Source organism: Heterodontus francisci, chromosome 32 (genome assembly GCF_036365525.1).
Source record: "Heterodontus francisci isolate sHetFra1 chromosome 32, sHetFra1.hap1, whole genome shotgun sequence".
NCBI lineage: Eukaryota > Metazoa > Chordata > Chondrichthyes > Heterodontiformes > Heterodontidae > Heterodontus > Heterodontus francisci.
Window position 1 is genome coordinate 18102420 of NC_090402.1, and position 20356 is coordinate 18122775.

Here is a 20356-nt window from a genome sequence, read left to right on the forward strand (position 1 = left end):
GGGTTGTTTTCTTTAGAGCAGAGATGGCCGAGGAGGGACCTGATTGAGGTGTACAAAATTATGAGGGCCGAGATAGGAAGAAACGTTTTCCCTTAGCGGAGGTGTCAGTAACCAGGGGGCATAGATTTAAGGTAAGGGACAGGAGGTTTAGAGGGGATTTGAGGAAAAATGTTTTCACCCAGAGGGTGGTTGGAATCTGGAACACACTGCCTGAAGGGGTGGTAGTGGCAGGAGCCCTCACAACATTTAAGAAGTATTTAGATGAGCACTTGAAACGCCATAGTATACAAGGCTACGGGCCAAGTGCTGGAGAGAGACACAGGGGGCGGGGGAGAGCAAGACACAAAGGGTTGGATTTTATGCAGGAAGCGGGCCTCCCGGTGCCAGGTTGAAAAGACAGGGTCGCTGGGGTGAGTCCGGAAGGCCCCGGTGAGGGGTGGGGGGGGTGGTGTCGGTGGGAGTGTGGGCGTTTGGTCCAGGGAGTGGGGGTTCTGGTTGGGGTCCTCCTTGGGCCACAAACTGCCCATGAAGGAGGGACCCCCCCCAAGCCCTCAGGGAGGGCGACTCGTTTTCCAAGGTGTCCTTTCCACATAGAGGCAACCCCTGTTAATAGTCCACTTAAGGGCCTCAGTTGGCCTCTGGGTGGGAAGGCCATCATTTGTCTATCCTGTCCCTGGGTGAATTGGACCCAGCAATCCTGGCGTTGGGTTCCATGGCTGCCACTCCGATTCTCCTGCACCCCCATCACAAACCCGCTGTTGGGAGGAGAACAAGATCCAGTCCTTGATGTAGCGATATGGAGTACTCTGGATGGATAGATGTCCATCTGTCAGGAGTGATCTTGAGCACTCTCTCGCTCCCCTCCCTCTCCATCCCTTTTACTCCCCTTTCCTTCCCTTCCCTCTCGTTTTCCCCCCCTCTCGTTTTCCCCCCCTCTCGTTTTCCCCCCCTCTCGTTTTCCCCCCCTCTCGTTTTCCCCCCCTCTCGTTTCCCCCCTCTCGTTTCCCCCCCCTCTCGTTCCCCCCTCTCGTTCCCCCCTCTCGTTCCCCCCTCTCGTTCCCCCCTCTCGTTCCCCCCCCTCGTTCCCCCCCCTCGTTCCCCCCCCTCGTTCCCCCCCCCCGTTCCCCCCCCCCGTTCCCCCCCCCCGTTCCCCCCCCCCCGTTCCCCCCCCCGTTCCCCCCCCCCGTTCCCCCCCCCCGTTCCCCCCCCCGTTCCCCCCCCCCTCGTTTCCCCCCCCGTTCCCCCCCTCGTTTCCCCCCCCGTTCCCCCCCTCGTTTCCCCCCCCCTCGTTTCCCCCCCCTCGTTTCCCCCCCCATCGTTTCCCCCCCCCTCGTTTCCCCCCCCCTCGTTTCCCCCCCCCTCGTTTCCCCCCCCCTCGTTTCCCCCCCCCTCGTTTCCCCCCCCCTCGTTTCCCCCCCCCTCGTTTTCCCCCCCCCTCGTTTCCCCCCCCCCTCGTTTCCCCCCCCCTCGTTTCCCCCCCCCCTCGTTTCCCCCCCCCTCGTTTCCCCCCCCCTCGTTTCCCCCCCCCTCGTTTCCCCCCCCCCTCGTTTCCCCCCCCCTCGTTCCCCCCCCCTCGTTTCCCCCCCCCTCGTTTCCCCCCCCCTCGTTTCCCCCCCCCTCGTTTCCCCCCCCTCGTTTCCCCCCCCCTCGTTTCCCCCCCCTCGTTTCCCCCCCTCGTTTCCCCCCCTCGTTTCCCCCCCTCGTTTCCCCCCCCTCATTCCCCCTCCTCTCGCTTCCCCCCTCTCGCTGCCCCCTCTCTCCTTTCCCTCTCTCCTCTCCTTTCCCCCTCCTCTCTTTTCTCCCCTTCTTCCCCCCTCTGTGTCCCCCCTTCCCCCCTCTGTGTCCCCCCCTCTGTGTCCCCCCCTCTGTGTCCCCCCCCCCTCTGTGTCCCCCCCCCCTCTGTGTCCCCCCCCCCTCTGTGTCCCCCCCCCCTCTGTGTCCCCCCCCCCTCTGTGTCCCCCCCCCCTCTGTGTCCCCCCCCCCCTGTGTCCCCCCCCCCTGTGTCCCCCCCCCTGTGTCCCCCCCCCCCGTGTCCCCCCCCCCCGTGTCCCCCCCCCCGTGTCCCCCCCCCCCCGTGTCCCCCCCCCCGTGTCCCCCCCCCCCGTGCCCCCCCCCCCCGTGCCCCCCCCCCCCGTGTCCCCCCCCCCCGTGTCCCCCCCCCCCGTGTCCCCCCCCCCGTGTCCCCCCCCCCGTGTCCCCCCCCCCCTGTGTCCCCCCCCCCTGTGTCCCCCCCCCCTGTGTCCCCCCCCCCTGTGTCCCCCCCCCCCGTGTCCCCCCCCCCCCCGTGTCCCCCCCCCCCCGTGTCCCCCCCCCCCCGTGTCCCCCCCCACTCTGCGTCCCCCCCCACTCTGCGTCCCCCCCCACTCTGCGTCCCCCCCCACTCTGCGTCCCCCCCCACTCTGCGTCCCCCCCCCACTCTGCGTCCCCCCCCCACTCTGCGTCCCCCCCCCACTCTGCGTCCCCCCCCCCACTCTGCGTCCCCCCCCCCACTCTGCGTCCCCCCCCCCACTCTGCGTCCCCCCCCCCACTCTGCGTCCCCCCCCCACTCTGCGTCCCCCCCCCACTCTGCGTCCCCCCCCCCACTCTGCGTCCCCCCCCCACTCTGCGTCCCCCCCCCACTCTGCGTCCCCCCCCCCACTCTGCGTCCCCCCCCCCACTCTGCGTCCCCCCCCCACTCTGCGTCCCCCCCCCACTCTGCGTCCCCCCCCCACTCTGCGTCCCCCCCCACTCTGCGTCCCCCCCCCACTCTGCGTCCCCCCCCCACTCTGCGTCCCCCCCCACTCTGCGTACCCCCCCCACTCTGCGTCCCCCCCCCACTCTGCGTCCCCCCCCCACTCTGCGTCCCCCCCCCACTCTGCGTCCCCCCCCACTCTGCGTTCTCCCCCCCACTCTGCGTTCTCCCCCCCACTCTGCGTTCTCCCCCCCACTCTGCGTCCCCCCCCACTCTGCGTCCCCCCCCACTCTGCGTCCCCCCCCCACTCTGCGTCCCCCCCCCACTCTGCGTCCCCCCCCCACTCTGCGTCCCCCCCCCACTCTGCGTGCCCCCCCCACTCTGCGTCCCCCCCCCACTCTGCGTCCCCCCCCCCACTCTGCGTCCCCCCCCCCACTCTGCGTCCCCCCCATCTCTCTCTCTCTGTCCCCCCCATCTCTCTCTCTGTCCCTTCTCTCTCTCTCTCTCTCTCTCTCTCTCTCTCTCTGTCCCCCCCCTCTCTCTCTCTCTCTCTCTGTCCCCCCCCTCTCTCTCTCTCTCTCTCTCTGTCCCCCCCCTCTCTCTCTCTCTCTCTCTCTCTGTCCCCCCCCCTCTCTCTCTCTCTGTCCCCCCCCCTCTCTCTCTCTCTCTCTCTCTGTCCCCCCCCCTCTCTCTCTCTCTCTCTCTCTCTGTCCCCCCCCTCTCTCTCTCTCTCTCTGTCCCCCTCCCTCTCTCTCTCTCTGTCCCCCCTCTTGGGGTGGCACAGTGGTTTGCACTGCAGCCTCACAGCTCCAGTGACCCGGGTTCGGTTCAGGGTACTGCTTGTGCAGAGTTTGCAAGTTCTCCCTGTGACCGTGTGGGTTTTCTCCGGGTGCTCCGGTTTCCTCCCACAGCCAAACACTTGCAGGTTGATAGGTAAATTGGCCATTGTAAATTGCCCTTAGTGTAGGTAGGTGGTAGGAGAATGGTGGGGATGTGGTAGGGTGGTAATGTAGGATTAGTATAAATGGGTGGTTGTTGGTTGGCACAGACCCAGTGGGCCGAAGGGCCTGTTTCAGTGCTGTATCTCTCTATGACTTTCTGTCCCCCCTCTCTCTCTCTCTTTCTGTTTCCCCCACTGTGTGTGTCTGTGTGTCCCCTACTCTGGCTCCCCTGTCTCTGTGCCGCCTATCTACCACACTCTTTCTCCCTCTGCTTCCCAGGCTGATGTTGGTTTAAAGTGCTGCCTAACTTTTTGTGTGCTACTTCAGCGCTGCTTTGACCTGCGCCTCTGGCTGTCTGCTCTCTACTTCCTTCTCTCCCCTTGGCCTTCCTCTTTCTCTCTCCCCTCCCCTTCCCTCTTTTCCCCCCTCCCCTCTTACCACTTCCCCCCTTGTTCCCCCTTCTCCTTTCCCCACCCTCTTCCCCCTCCCCTTCCAAAGGGGGAAAAAGTATTGAATTTATTGCACTTCTAGCAATGTATGATAATATTTGTGGAGCAGGGACTTATTTTTCATACTGTGTTGTGGCTGGCTTTTGCATTCTTTGCAGTTTGCTATCTGGTTTCTCTAATTTGACTCGTTCTTTAATTGGAATTGTTGCCATCTTTGTGGTACATTTGTATCTCATCCCAATGAAATCTAATTCATATTTTTGTTTTATTGGAGTATTTGCTACGCTTATAAAAGATATATATATATATATATAATCTCACCTTTTGTGCTATGCTCTTGCATAAATCATCATTTACAGTGAGAAAATTAAAAAAAATTACTTTTTCAGTTTTTAGAAAATGTTTCATTAATGCAGATGTCCTTTGTAGTGAGTAGAAATCTCAAAGTTTTTGCTGGCTTAACAAACTGTATTTAACTACTATATACAGAGAAAAATATTTCCAACATGCTGCACTACAATTATACCACATGACTTTTTGAACTGAATTAAAGGGCACACCCTCCCATAAATGTTGTGTTTGCCAGAATAGTAAATAGTTTGAATAAATTTAGATCATGGTTGAAGTGAAAGGTGCAAGAGAAGTCTGATGAGTAAACAAAATATCAGATTTAGACAGCAGTTCTGCTTTAACAATCTAATTTATGGAGGTAAAACTATGAAATATTATTACATCTTTGTTGATTCACAAGTGCAATTTTGTTGGACTGAATTTTGCATCCACTGTATGTTAAGATTGTTGGGCTAAGCTGTACTGGTTTTGTGGCTAATAAAGTGTTTCTCGCTGTCCACTTTTAAGGAAGGCTTCAGGGTGAAGGGAATCAACCTCTTGGATGTTGGTTAGCTATCCATATATTCAAAAAATATTAATTAAAGAAATGCCATCTCTATTTCCAGAGAACATGTGATATTGAGAATAATGTCCCTCTTCCCCTGCAAAAAAAACCCCTGTTTGATGCAGAGGGGTTTTTTTTGCAGGGGAAGAGGGACATTATTCTCAATATCACATGTTCTCTGGAAATAGAGATGGCATTTCTTTAATTAATATTTTTGATGCAGAATCTTAATTTGCAGAATACCATGTCATGACACTGATTTTGCTTCATAAGACTACTTCTCATGAAAAACCAAGTTCCATACCAGTGGTTCAAAATGGGTTCTGGAAACTTTCACAAATGCACAATATATGAAGGTACTTGCTGATGAGTTTTTTCCCTTGCTCCTTCAATTTTCTGCCCTTGGATAACTAAATGTGCCTTCATTCTCTTTTCCCTTGCCCCCTCTCAATTCTTACTTTCTGCTCAGCGTTCACCACTTATAAAGCACTTTGATACATTCCAATATGTGAAGAGCACTATATAAATGCAAGTGGTTGTTATAGACAGTCGCAAAACTAGTCTTCAAAAAAAAATGGTGAATGCTTTCATGTGTCTACAAGTTTAGCAGACTATTAAATAATCTGGCTTGACTAATTTTAACATAACGGGCGGCACAGTGGCGCAGTGGTTAGCACCGCAGCCTCACAGCTCCAGGGACCCGGGTTCAATTCTGGGTACTGCCTGTGCGGAGTTTGCAAGTTCTCCCTGTGACTGCATGGGTTTTCACCGGGTGCTCCGGTTTCCTCCCACCGCCAAAGACTTGCAGGTGATAGGTAAATTGGCCATTGTAAATTGCCCCTAATGTAGGTAGGTGGTAGGAAGTATGGGATTACTGTAGGGTTAGTATAAATGGGTGGTTCTTGGTCGGCACAGACTCGGTGGGCCGATGGGCCTGTTTCAGTGCTGTATCTCTAAATAAAATAAAAATAAAATAACTACTTCATGTACCAAGATTACATCATTGTGGTCACTTCTGAAATTATTTTCAGCAGCAACTTGTTTTTGACTTTAGGAAGTATAATTCACATATGCAGTTTTTTCTCCCTCCTCCTTGTGAAGGCGTATGCAGCCTCACGGTCCTTTAACTGTGTGCCCATTCCTTTATGTAAGCCCCGACAATTGATATTATCAGATCGTATTGGATTGTAAGAGGTATCACTGAGCCTAATCCTAGCTTGGGGATTGAGGCCAATTGTAGGGCTCCACTGATATCAGCAGACTCAGTATAGACCAGGGCACTTTCATCTCTGCTGCTGCAGGCAACTCTTGGTAGACCACTTAAAACACCGTGCCTTCTGCAAGAATGTTAGTTGAGATTACTGCAGGTGATTATTATCTATGATGTTGAGTTGCTATATTATCATATAATAGCTGTTATTGATTTTAAATATTTGTTAGATGCATTTATGTCTGTTTAGAGAAAATTGCCTGAGAATTGGCTACTACCAAAAAAGAAAATACATGGTGCAAAGAGACATCAAAGCAAAGTAGTTTTGCAGTGTATATAGAAGCATTCCTTTTATTTTTAAAAATATGAATCTGATAATATCAATTGTCGTGGCTTACATACAGGGATGGGCACATAGCTGCAGGGCCATATATCCATCTTCATATATAGAAAAAAATCTAAGGATTACTGAAATATTAGAAAACCATTTCTCTGTAATTTACAGAGCACTTGAAAAGGTTAGTATGTGATGGGAAAAAGGTAAAAGAGATTAAGTTGCATATGAAATAGACGAGAGTTGAGAAATCGATTCCCATCTCTATTCTACTTTTTAGACTTGGATACTGTGGAGTAGCCATAAAAGAAAATCATAGTCGATAGTGTAATATGATCAGTTCTTTCTCTCTATATTTTATGTGTCAATCACTGTTTTGGAAATATAACTTGTGTTAACTTATTATCATTATTTCAAGATAAGGTTTCCTGAAAATTTCAATGGAAGGAGTGGCAACAGTACAGAGGAAAGAAGTGATGGCTTTGTACTGAACACCAAAGAAAAACATCTGAATATTGTCTATGACCGATCTGGCTCTGTGATTTTATGTCTTGATCTTTTTGTACTACTTGAGTGCTTTGGTTTCATTCAGCTGATTATAGCTGCATGATCGTTGGTTGAGATTTTCTTCTGCTCTATCGCCCAATTTCAAGTTGTAGAGCAGCAGTTGAGAATAGGAAATCAGATAGGCAGCTCCCATACCTGCCGTCACTTCTAGCAAGTGACATTGCCTATGTGTTTCTAATCGGTAAAGTGATACATGCCCTATTTCCCATCTTCAACACCATAGTAATGGTGGACCGTAGGAACACTTGGGGAGCTGGAGTGAGTTTTAAATTCCAAATGGCAAGCAAAGCCTAATTAAATGCAGGTGCTCGACGCCTATAGCCACTGCCCCCCTCACAGGCAGGCTCCCTGGCAGCGGCAACCCACTGAAAATATGCATGAGGCTGGCCATGGAAAATTCACTGAGGCAGCATTAGGAGCATTATGTGGGCATAAAGCCTGCCTTACCATTGTTCTGGCAGGATTCCCACCAAATCATCACCACTAAAATTGTTAAAATATTGAGAAATATGTTAATAGGCAGAACTAGCACTACTGAACTGATACCTCCTTAGTGTCCTTTAAACAAAAAAGGAAGCGTAGCTTGTTTGAAGCTGCATCTCGTTCTCTGAAACTAAAGTTCATTTCAAAGTTGCTTCTTCAGTCACAAATTTTTCAGCATGTCTAAAACGTAACTGATGTTCATTTCAAACCCCATATGTGCTTTGCAGTGATGTTACAAGTAAGCTTATTGTATTACAAAATACCCAAAGATGATAAACACGCAATTGCTTCAAATTCAATTCAGAGTTTCATTTTTATAATTTCATTTATATATTTCTAAAATATATTAAAATTTTGATTTTAGGTGGAGTAACTTCTTATGAGAATTAACACAATCAAATGTGTATGGGATGCATTCAGTTGAAGTTGATTGTCAGACCTGTTTGTACAAAAAATTAAAAAGTGTGGATGTTCTGCTTGGGGACAGTTATATGTTGATTATCATATATGATCTGTTAGTTTGGATTTTTACCAACTCATTTTCAGAGGCCCATTAATACTAAAAGTTCCTGTTATCTGAATTATATACAAAATGAAAAGCAAGGTTTTTTTTGCTGTGCTTTGCTTGCTTGAAGCCCTTTAGGATACTAATGGAGAATGTATTTATGTGTAGCAATATTCCTTAAGCATGTGCTTATTCTATTAGGTATTCTCCATTTTAAAAGAACGTCCCACTTTTGTCTGAATTAGCTGTTCGTCTGTATGCTATCCCATTGTCAACAGCTTATTCATCTTGTTATGGTGAAAGCAGTAATGTTGTCTGTAAGACGCTAGGCTATTGAATGCAGTCTCTTGAAAAGCCCTTGGTGATTGGCTGTCACGGAGGAATTCAGCTTGTAGAGAATGTGTGAACACCATCTGCTGTAGGGGGTTGCAGCCAGTGTGCAGCTGGCTCTGAAGGCTTTCAGCTGAAGAGACTGCAGCCATTCCTGGTTTAACTTCAGAGTTTCTAAACTTTATCCACTTTTCTCGAGTTTTACCTGTTGAGTACCATTCCTGTTTGCTGTGATCAGTTTATGTGCTGTTACCTGGAATTCTCATCAATGCCCAAGTGAAATTGAAACAGGGAAATTACAAAAGGATGACAACTTGTTACTTTTGGCTTCTGATATGAAGAGGGAAATCCAACATTCTTTTAGGCATCGGTTCAAGCCTAGTTAATCAGCAGTTAAAGGTAGGGTCTTGTTCCAGATAAGTAGCTTTAAATAAAACACGAACAGCTTTCATATTTTGTGAGTATGTGAGAGCAAGTGCTTGCTGCTTCTCCTTGTTTGCTAATTTGTAAAACAGATGTACTGCTTTTCGTACTAACTGATCAGCATGAGGTTCCTTGAGATTCGTTTTTATTTTGCTTCATAAAGTTTGGCTTAATTTCAAATATCTTTTTATTTGCAATCAGTGGAATAATTTTCTTTGTGTTATTGTGTTTCTTTAAGTCCCATGGTGTAATTCTTTTGCAAATCCTGCTCAATTCAAACTAGGAAGTACTGGTTACCGTCTACAACTGCTGCTGCCCTTTCTAAACGTAATCAGGATTAAAGCTATCCTGATTATTTTGTTTTTGTTGTATTGTAGCTTACATGTTGCTTGTCACTCTAAGCACTAAAGTATGTTAAGTTTGTTAGATATATAACTGGTGATGGCATAATTTGCAAGAAGATGAGCAGTCATATTTTTTCTCACCACCCCACTCTCTCCCATCTTCCCTCAGCATCCACAAATGCACATTCAAGAGAGGTTCCTGGACAGCAATCAGGTGCGAGAATCCTGCTGCCTTTTCCCCCACCCCCAACCCTAGCTCATGGTTGCTGAGGCCAATGGAAATGAGCCCTGCTGTCACTCTGGTTAATTCAGCACAGATGAGATTGAACTGGAACCTTCCTAGTTGTATGATTTAGTTGCTTACTGGATAAACTTGCTGAGTTATTAAAGTGTGGGCAATCAGATGTTTGAGGGCTTCACAGTTACGAATATGACTAAGCACCAGTTTTGGTATTTTGTACATACAGAGTAAGCTTTCTAGGTTAGCAAGAGTTTAACTATTTTGAAACAATTATTACCAGGACCTGTGGCAGGTTTAGATATCGACCCAGCTGCAAATGTAAACCTTATTTTGAAAGTATTTCTAATTGTTAAATACAAAAAATATTGGTGACGCACACTGACAACAGAATATATAGTGATTGTAAATTCATTTTGCAATCTTGCTTTTTCATCGTTCTCCATTGATTAGGATGGGAAGACATACTCTGAGGCCTATGCTTGTACCAGTCTACTGGGAGATGTGCAAGAGTGGCCAAGGTTTATAGAACCTCCAGATTTCCCTCCTTTGACTACCCAAATGGCATAGGGACCTGAATGAGAATTGAATGCATAAACCCACATCCTGCCACTCTGTGGTGTTTTAACCTTCTGGCCCTAGAGACTGACTTTTTAATTCTTTTAATTTAATTCTTTTAATTTAATACTTTTTAATTAAAACCTATGCTTATATTCGGTACAGTGCATTTGCCACTTTCATACTTGTAATGATATAAATCAGATCATTTCAAATTTGTTTTCTTATAGTGATTATAATCTTGAGAAGATGTACAGTGGCCAAAATAATGTGTTTTGCATGACTGATCTTATTTGAGTACCTTTATATAAGTACAGGAATATCTTTGCTGAGGGATTGTCTGAAGAAAAACAAGCAATGAGAGGCAATCAAATTAAGATGCATGTAGTTTTAAATTGGTATTCTCAGCATCAAAAGCAATATGAGAATGTGTACATTCAGTTCCGAAGAAGGGTCACTGACCCGAAACGTTAACTCTGCTTCTCTTTCCACAGATGCTGCCAGACCTGCTGAGTGATTCCAGCATTTCTTGTTTTTGTTTGAGAATGTGTACATCTTGATGTATATTAAGTATTGTATAACCTGGTAAAATGTGGCTGGGGGAAAAATATCTACCACATTACCTGCCACCTAATCTTATGTGCAGGTTCAGCATAATAGTCAGCTGTAATATTTTTGATGGGTTGTGTCAGTCCTGTACCTTGGTTCAATCTACTTGTCAGGAAATTAAAAGCGAATTTAAATTGTTTGTTTTGATTCCCCTCCGACTCCCACTTTATCCACTTCCCAATATTTTCCTTTACACACTCAAAGGCTGGGTATTGCACCAGGTATTGGGAGCTATTCAACATCTCACTTATTGTACTTGTGGCTCCAGTGTGTATCAGCAGGCATTTGACTTCATAACCAAGCTCGCTCCTGCCCTCACCCAATTTCCACACACTTGCTCAATTTTTTAATGACTTGGCACATGTTTTATTATTGAAAGAAATAAGAATTAATTAATTGCTACATTTCACTTTCATATTTCATGTTAGTAGTCTGCTCAGTGTTTTGTCTTGCAATCCCCTAATTGAATTATATCTGTTGTGTTATTGTAATTCCTGTCTAGCTCTTCCATTTTCTTAATCACATGGCATTGAGCGATAACCAAAACAGATGCTGTTTGGTTAGGATTGCTCCCACAGATTATTCATCCATTTTACTTTGCTGCTGTTTCCATCTCCTTAGAAGATTTTCCATTCCATCCTTGTTGATAGAATGAAATAACATGGGCTATGGATGACTGTTTGTTTGCTGTCAATGTTATTGCATGATTCTTTTTTATTGGTTCATGGAATATGAGGCAGGTGGCAAAGCCGGCATTTGTTGCCATCCCTAATTGCCCTTGAAAAGGTGGTGGTGAGCCACCTTCTTGAACAGCTGCAGTCCATGTGGTGTAGTTGAGGAGGGAGTTCCAGGATTTTGAACCAGTGACAATGAAGGTACAGTGATGTATTTCCAAGTCAGGATGGTGTGCTGACTTGGAGGGAACTTTGCAGGTGGTGGTGTTCCCTTGTGTTTGCTGCCCTTGTTCTTCTAGGTGGCAGAGCTTGTGGATTTGGTAGGTGCTTTGAAAGGAGCCTTGGTGCGTTGCTGCAGTGCACACTGGTATACACTGTTGCCACTGCACAGGTGATGGAGGGAGTGAATGTTTAAGGTGGACGATGGGGTGCTGAACAAGTGGTCTGCTTTTCCTGGATGGTGTCGAGCTTCTTGAGTGTTGTTGCAGTGATCCAGGCAAGTGGAGAGTATTCCATCTCACTCCTGACTTATGCCTTGTTGTTGGTGGACAGGCTTTAGGGAGTGTCAGGAGGTGAGTTACTCACCACAGGATTCCCAGCCTCCGACCTGCACTTGTAGTCACTGTATTTATATGGCTGGTCCAGTTAACCTTCTGGTCAATGGTAACTCTTCAAGGCGTTGATGGTGGGGGATTCAGCTATGGTAATGCTGTTGAATGCCAAGGCGAGATAGTTAGATTCTCTCTTGTTGGAGATGGTCATTGTCTGGCACTTGTGTGGCACAAATGTTACTTGCCACTTAGCAGCACAAGCCTGAATGTTGTCCAGGTCTTGCTGCATATGGGCACGCACTGCTTTAGTTTCTGAGGAGTCGCAAATGGTACTGAACACTGTGCATTCATCAGCGAACATCTCCACTTCTGACCTTAGGTTGGAGGGAAGATCGTTGATAAAGCAGCTGAAGAAGGTTGGACCTAGGACACTACCCTGAGGAACTCCTGCAGCGATGTCCTGGAGGTGAGATGATTGGTCTCTAACAACCACAACCATCTTCCTTTGTGATAAGTATGAATGCAACCAGTGGAAAGTTTTCCCCCTGATTCCCATTGACTTCAGTTTAGCTAGGGTTCCTTAATGCTGCACCGAGTCAAATGCTGCCTTGATGTCAAAGGTAGTCACTCTGACCTCGCCTCTGAAAATCAACTCTTCTGTCCATGTTTGGACCAAGACCATTGGACTCCTTACCTCAAGGAGTTGAGTGGAACCCAAACTGAGCATTGATGAGCAGGTTATTGCCACTTGATAGCTTTGTCGACGACACCTTTCATTAATTTGCTGGTCGAGAGTAGACTGCTGGGGTGGTAATTGGCCAGCTTGGATTTGTCCTTTTTGTGGATAGGACATACCTGGGCAATTTTTCACATTATTGGGAAGGTGTCTGTGTTGTAGCTGTACTGGAACAGCTTGGCTAGGGGTGTGGCTAGTTCTGGAGCACAAGTCTTCAGTACTACAGCTGGGATGTTGTCAGAGCCTGTAGCTTTTGCTATATACAACGTCTTCAGCCTTTTCTTGCTATCACGTGGAGTGAATTGAATTTCCGCAAGACTGGCAACTGTGGCTCTGAGGACTTCAGGAGGAGGCAGAGTTGGATCATCCACTCGGTGCTTCTGGCTAAAGATGGTTGCAAATGCTTCAACCTTGTCTTTTGCACTGACGTGCTGAGCTCACCCATCATTGAGGATGGGGATGTGTGTGGAGCCACCTCCTCCAGCTAATTGTTTAATTGTCCACCACCATTCATGACAAAATGTGACAGGACTGCAGAGCTTAGATCTGATCCTTTGATTGTGGGATGGCTTAGCTCTGTCAATATCATGCTGCTTCTGCTGTTTAGCATACATGTAGTCCAGTGTTGTAGCTTCACCAGGTCAGAATCTTATTTTGAGGTATGCCTGGTGCTGCACCTGGCTGCACTCCTCATTGAGCTAGGGTTGGTCCCCTGGTTTGATGGTACTGGTAGATTGAGGGATATGCTGGGCTGTGAGGTTACAGATTGTGTTTGAATGCAATTCTGCTGATGCTGCTGGCCCGCAGTGCTTCAGAGATGCCCAGTTTAGAGCTGCTAAATCTGTTGTGAATCTGTCCCATTTAGCACAGTTGTAGTGCCACACAACATGATGAAGGGTGCCCTCAGTGTGAACTTGGGACTTGGTCTCCACAAAGGCCTGTGCGGTGGTCACTCCTACCAATATTGTCAAGGAGAGATGCATCTGTGATAGGTAGATTGGTGAGGACGAGGCCAAATAGGTTTTTCCCTCTTGTTGGTTCTCTTACCACCTGCTACAGGCCCAGTCTGGCAGATATGTCCTTCAGGACTCAGCCAACTGGGTCAGTAGTGGTGCTACCTAGCCACTCTTAGTGATGGACATTGAAGCCCCCACCCAGCATACATTCTGTGTCCTTGCTATCCTCAGTGCTTTTTCCACGTGGTGTTCAACATGGAGGAGCTCTGATTCATCAGCAGAGGAAGGGCAGTGGGTGGTAATCAGCAGGAGATTTTCTTGCCCATGTTCGAACTGATGCCATGAGACTGCATGGAGTCAATATTGAGCACAAGGGTCACTCCCTCCTGACTGTATACCACTGTGCCACACATCTGGTAGGATACAATATACCCAGGTATGGTGATGGAGGAGCCTAGGACATTGGCTGTAAGGTATAATTTCTTGAGTATGACTGTGTCAGGCTGTTGCTTGACTAATCCAAGAGACATCTCTCCCAATTTTGGCCCAAGTTCCTAGATGTTAATGAGGACTTTGCAAGGTTGACTGGGCAGGATATGCCTTTTTCATTTCTGTACCTAGGTGGATGCCAGATGTTCCGTGCGGTTTTATTATTCTTCAACTTTTCTGCAGTGGTTTGATGCAACTGTGGACCTTGCTTTGCCATTTCAGAGGGCAGTTAAGAATCAACCACAAGCTGTGGGTCTGGAGTCACATGTAGGTCAGACCTGGTGAGGATGGCAGATTTCCATTTGTGAAGGACATTAGTGAACTTAGATGGGTTTTTACAACAACTTTGTAGACTAGCTTTTTACTCCAGATTTATGTTTTAATTGAATTTAAATTCTCCCAGCTGCCATGGTGGGATTTGAACTCATGTCTCTGGAGCATTTGTCCAGGCATCTGGATTACTAGTCCAGTAACAGTACCACTATGCTACCATTCCCTTGATTATCGGGAAACAAGATTTAGTAGGTAAGAAAGACTAGTTTGGTCTATTGTTCTGCAAGATGAATAGCACTACTTTCCATGGAACCTTTCCAGCAACTTGGCCAAACTCTGACAATTCTATTCAATTGAAGTAAGAAACGGAGCGGTGGCAAATGGAGTTTAATCCTGAGAAGTGTGAGGTGATGCACGTTGGGAGGTCTAACAAAGCAATGGAATATGCAATGGATGGTAGGACCCTAGGGAGTACAGAGGGTCAGAGGGACCTTGGGGTGCTTGTCCATAGATCACTGAAGGCAGCAGCACGGGCAGATAAGGTGGTGAGGAAGGCTTACGGGATACTTACCTTTATTAGCCAAGGCATAGAATTTAAGAGTCGGGGAATTATGATGGAGCTGTATAAAACACTGGTTAGGCCACAGTTGGAGTACTGTGTACAGTTCTGGTCGCCACACTATAGGAAGGATGTGATTGCTATGGAGAGGGTGCAGAGGAGATTCAACAGGATGTTGCCTGGGCTGGAGCATTTCAGTTATGAAGACCAACTATATAGATTGGGGTTGTTTTCCTTGAAGCGGAGAAGTCTGAGGGGGGAACCTGATTGAGGTATACAAAATTATGAGGGGCATTGATAGGATAGATAGCAAGAAACCTTTTCCCTTAGCGGAGAGGTCAATAACTAGGGGGCATTGATTTAAGGTAATGTGCAGGAGGTTTAGGGGGGATTTGAGGAGGAATTTTTTCACCCAAAGGGTGGTTGGAGTCTGGAACACGCTGCCTGGGGGAGTGGCGGAGGCGGGAACACTCACGACATTCAAGAAATATTTAGATGAGCACTTGAAATGCCATAACATACAAGGCTACGAGCCAAGTGCGGGGAAATGGGATTAGTTAGGACAGGTGCTTGATGGTCGGCGCAGGCTCGTTGGGCTGAAGGGCCTGTTTCTGTGCAGTAAAACTCTATGACTCAGCCTTTGTCAGCATTTGAGCCCAAGCCTCTCATTGATTGCTGACAGTCCAGCTGCATAATCTGAAATAAAAACAAGAAATGCTGGTACCACTCAGCAGGTCTGGCAGCATCTGTGAAAAGAGAAGCAGAGTTGACGTTTCGGGTCAGTGACCCTTCTTTGGAACTGACAAATATTAGAAAAGTCACAGGTTATAAGCAAGTGAGGTGGGGGTGGGGCAAGAGATAACAAAGGAGGTCTAGATTGGACCAGGCCACATAGCTGACCAAAAGGTCACGGAGCAAAGGCAAACAATATTTAATGGTGTGTTGAAAGACAAAGCATTAGTACAGATTAGGTGCTAATATACTGAATATTGAACAGCAGCAAGTGCAAACCTGAAAAAAACAGTGGGTAAGCAAACTGAACAGACTAAGATGAAATGAAATAAATGCAAAAAAAAAATTGTAAAGAATGTAAAAAAAAAAGGAAGAAAATTGACTAAAAATGAAAGCAAAATGGGGGGCTGTCATGCTCTGAAATTATTGAACTCAATGTTCAGTCCGGCAGGCTGCATAATCTGTTGACCATGTGTGGCCTGGCAGCCCACTAATCAGCCTCCCCCAAATTTGAGGAAAGGAAATTCAGACAACTGGCAACCTGGCAGAAATGCAACAACAAACGAGGAAGAGGCTGAGAAGAGAGGCAATGTGATTAAAACAAAATATTAATAGTAGGTATAAATAGAATACTTGATGGTAACAAGTTCAGAACTTCATGAGAAAGGGTGACAATATCAGCTCAGTACTTATTATATTTACAGCACATTGTGATTCATACCCCAAACTCTCCAGGACATCATATAATAGTGTCACATCATTAATTTTCTAAGAATTTAGATATGCATGTAACTAAGAAAATACCAGAAATGTGGAAATGGTTTAATTGTTTCTGTATGTTATCATGATGTGTTTGCACTTATGATTTTATCAGAAATACATCGCATAAAAACGTGTGGTGTACAGGAGAGGTTCGTTATTGTGTGGAAACAGTAAAATCATAGACTTCCTAAATTAAGTGTTTACTATTTGAACATCCAAGCTGTAGTGTCTGTACTGCAATTTAATTTTCATTTTCTTGTATACTTATGGAGTTATATTTGTATTCATTATATTTTATTCAGACAGTATTACACAGCAAACTTTTCATTTCTTTGTATCTTTAAAAAAAAATCCTGTTGGAAGCATTTAATAATAGAAAACAATGGCAGTGATTTACAAACAAATCTCATTGAGAGGCTCAGCTGATATCACAGACTGAGAGAGCAAAATATAAATGTTTATTGCCATTTTGTATGCAAAAAGTGATTAATTTTCCAGGAAGATGGCAGGGATCAACTTCACTTGAAAGAAGGTGTTAGTTATGTTAATATTAGAACTTGTGGAGACCCACAGATTCTTCAGGCAAGAACAACTTGCACACATCTAGCACTTTTAACATAGTGAAACATACAAAAGGGGAATTTGAACACCGAGCTGGAGTTTGGAGGTGATTGAGAGGAGATCAAAACCGAGGATGGAGTTGTGTTTTGAAAAGGCTTTTGAAAGTGAGGGAAAAAAATGTAAGATTATAAGAAGGGGCTTCATGAATATATTGGCTGGGCCACTGATGGTAGAAAAGAGGGGGGATTAGGATTGATTGCACAGAAAACTAGAGTCAGAAGGTTGCACAGTGAGAGCTTGCACATTCTCTAGAAAGATTGAGATGATCATGGATCAAAGAAGATTTTAGAAACAAGGGTGAGGATTTTGAAATGAATGCACTGGAAGATAGGAAGCTGGTGGAGGTCAGTAAGAACAAGACCAATAGATGAGTGATATTAGGTATGGGGTTGGATGTGGTCGCTGAAGTTCTGGATGCTTTTGAGTTCTGTGAGATAGTTTGAGAGTGATGGGAGGATTGTTAGAGAAGTCAAACCTGGAGGTGACAAAGATGCAGATGAGGGTTTCAGTGGCAGTGAAAGTGAGTTAACAACAGAGGACAGTGATATTATGGATATGGAGGTAAGTGCTTTGGGAGGCACAGAATGTGAGGTTTGAAGCTGTCTAGGAATTTGCAGGTCACTAAAGTTTACACTTTTTGGGTTCAGCAAGTGTGTCCAGTAGAAGAAGGGGTCAGTAATATTCCAGTGCAGTGCTGGTGAGGTGGCTAGTTTTTGGGCATTGTGCTGTAGGGATGTGCAATCAGCTGACCTTACACTATAACACAAACTCAGCTCACTAATATATTTTTCTTCACTCATAAAGCACACAAAGGTCAAGTGGCGACAGGGGGATGGAATGATGGGCCAGAGGACAAAGTCTCCAGTGGAGTTTGAACAGAATGGCTTTAAGACTTGTCAGTGTTGATGGGCAGATTGAAAGCGATTACAACATTAGTGATGAGTGGACGGGCGTTCGGCATATTTTGGATGCTGACCTCACATTTGCAGATAAGCTCAGTCTTTAATGGCCAGAGTTCTTAAAAGGCTGCTGTTTGCTCTTAAAACAGTCTTCCTACTGAAGAGGAGTTGAAGTTGTTAGGATAAAAGTCAGATGTGCTTCATTCAGTGAAGCGGCTTTGGAGGTTCTGCAAGGGAGTGTGGTCCTTTTTGGAATTGAGGGCCATCCTCCATTTAATAGCAATGTCAGAGCATCTTGGTTGGAGGTTGTAGTAAGAGTGAGTGCTATTTCACCTGTGAACCAAACCTCAAACAGGCACAGCACAGTCACCTATCTAGATCTGTGGGTTAAAGTCCTGGTCTAGAGACTTGAGCACATAATTTTGGCTGATACTTAAGTACAGTCATTGGAGAGTGCTGCATATTCAAAGGAAACTGGGTGGATGTATAAAAATGTACAATTTGCAGAGGAGTAGGGGAGTTCTTCCCGATGTTCTGGCCAATATTTATCCCTCAACCAACATTACTAAAACAGGTTACCTGATCTTATGCTTCCTTGCTGTTTGTGGGATTTTGCTACGTGCAAATTGGCTGCCATATTTTCTGACCTTGCGTCCTTAATCTGAGGGAAGCCCCGCTGCTGCCAACTTAAGTGCCTAATTGGCATATAATGCAGCAGGTCTTCCCCAGAGGAGGTGACATGGAGCTCTCGCCGGCTCTTCAGCCAGTGGCCTAGACCCCCCGTCCCCCCCCTTGCCTACATAAAATCCCACCAGCCCATGCTTGCAAATTACACAAAATTGGCCAATAATGCTAAATAACATGCTTACATACATAGGGATCGGGATAGGGGAGATCAATGGGCAGAGAGATGGTAAATGGAGTTTAACATATAACTGTGAAGTCAGAAAATTAGGTAAAAGAATATGCATTACATATTATATGGCAATGTGCACTGCATTTTGATAGTAATTAATTGGCTGGAAAGTGCATTGGGGGGTCCCAAGCTCATGAAAGGCACTGTCTTTCCTTATTCCTTTAAATTGGTTCTGGAATTAATAATGCTGTGTCCACTTTCTTAATAAGAAAAAAGCAACTTGAATTTAATTAGCATCTTTTCATGTCCTCAAGACATCCCAAAGTGCTTTACAGCCAATGGTGTAGTGTAAGTGCAAACACAGAAGCCAAATTATGCACAAGATTCCACAATGGCAAATGAATAATGACCAGATAATCTGTCAATCTGCTGGGATACAAGGAAAAGTTTTTGCATTTTTGAATACTGCCATGGAACCTTTTACATCTAGGCAGTTTAGGACTTCAGTTTCGCAACTCGCCTGAAAGATTACTATTAGATTTTCAACTTGTCAGCCATTGAGTTTAAGGAAATTAAAATTGGCAGATTCTATAACACGTGGCAGATCTTCAATGCCAGTTTACACCTGGACTGCAAATTAAAAATCTGCCCCTATATCTCTAACAGTGCAGCATTCCTTCATTAAAGTGTCAGTTTGGATTACGTGCTGAAGTTTATAGTGAGACCCACAAACTTTTGGCTCAGATGAGGGAACAGACACTAGGAATTCATTCAGTTCTCTTTCAAAACCAGCAACAACTTTCTGTCTTGACACCTATGCTGGTAATCTGTTCCACAGTTCTATAACCCTTGTACTAAAAAACAGTTGACTAAAGTTCCTACTTTTTTAACACAACCTTAACTTTAAACTTTGCGATCAGTCCTTGAATGCTTTGCCCAACAGAACGTCCTTGGATTCAAATTCATCATCGATCTCTTGGACTTCTATCATCCAATCCCACTCATCCAAAAAGTTCAAGGAGAGATAATCTTTCCTCATAATTCATCCCTTTCATCCCTCTAATTACAGGAGTAGGTCTCATAGCCATTGTTTGGACTTGCAAAAAATTTATATCCTTGGGAGGCCAAAACTGAACGCAGAACTACAGATGTGATCTCGATTAAACTTCAACATCCACCTATCTTAGACTTATAAGTCACACTCTTATCCATACATTTCAACACTTTATTTGTTTTCTTGAATGCCTGTGAACACCAAACTGATGGTGTTAATGAGGTATCCACCAGAACCCCCAGGTTAACCTGAAATGTTAACTCTGTTCCTCTCTACACAGATCCTGCCAGACCTGCTGAGTATTTCCAGCATTTTCTGTCTTTATCCGCCAGATCTCTTTCCTGCTCTGTTACCTTAAGCACATTGCCATAATAGATGTAATGCATATTCTTTTACCTAATTTTCTGTTATGTGTTAAATGCCATTTACCATCTCTCTGCCCATTGATCTACCCTGTCCAGATCCCTGGCTGAAGAGTCGGCGAGAGCTCCCCATCACCTCCTCTGGGGAAGGCCTGCTGCCAATTAGACACTTTCGTTGGCAGTGGCGGGCCTTCCCTGGGATTAAGGACCCTGGTGACAGAAGTCCAGCCTGCTGAGAGCTGCTGGCCAATCAGAGGCCAGCCCCTCAATTATTG

At 46.0% G+C, this 20356-nt stretch overlaps 1 protein-coding gene across 7 annotated transcripts in view; it reads left to right on the forward strand.

Annotated features, from left to right (window-relative positions):
* Window positions 1-20356, forward strand: part of LOC137347681 (disabled homolog 2-interacting protein-like) — an 860897-nt gene that overhangs the window by 222020 nt on the left and 618521 nt on the right. Inside the window, exon 1 of one of the 7 annotated variants that reach the window (XM_068012391.1) lies at window positions 8572-8784. The exons of the other annotated variants lie outside the window; for them this stretch is intronic. The gene's annotated coding sequence lies outside the window, so the exon portion shown is untranslated. Of the gene's footprint in view, window positions 1-8571; window positions 8785-20356 lie in introns of those variants that run through there. 7 annotated transcript variants of the gene reach the window in all.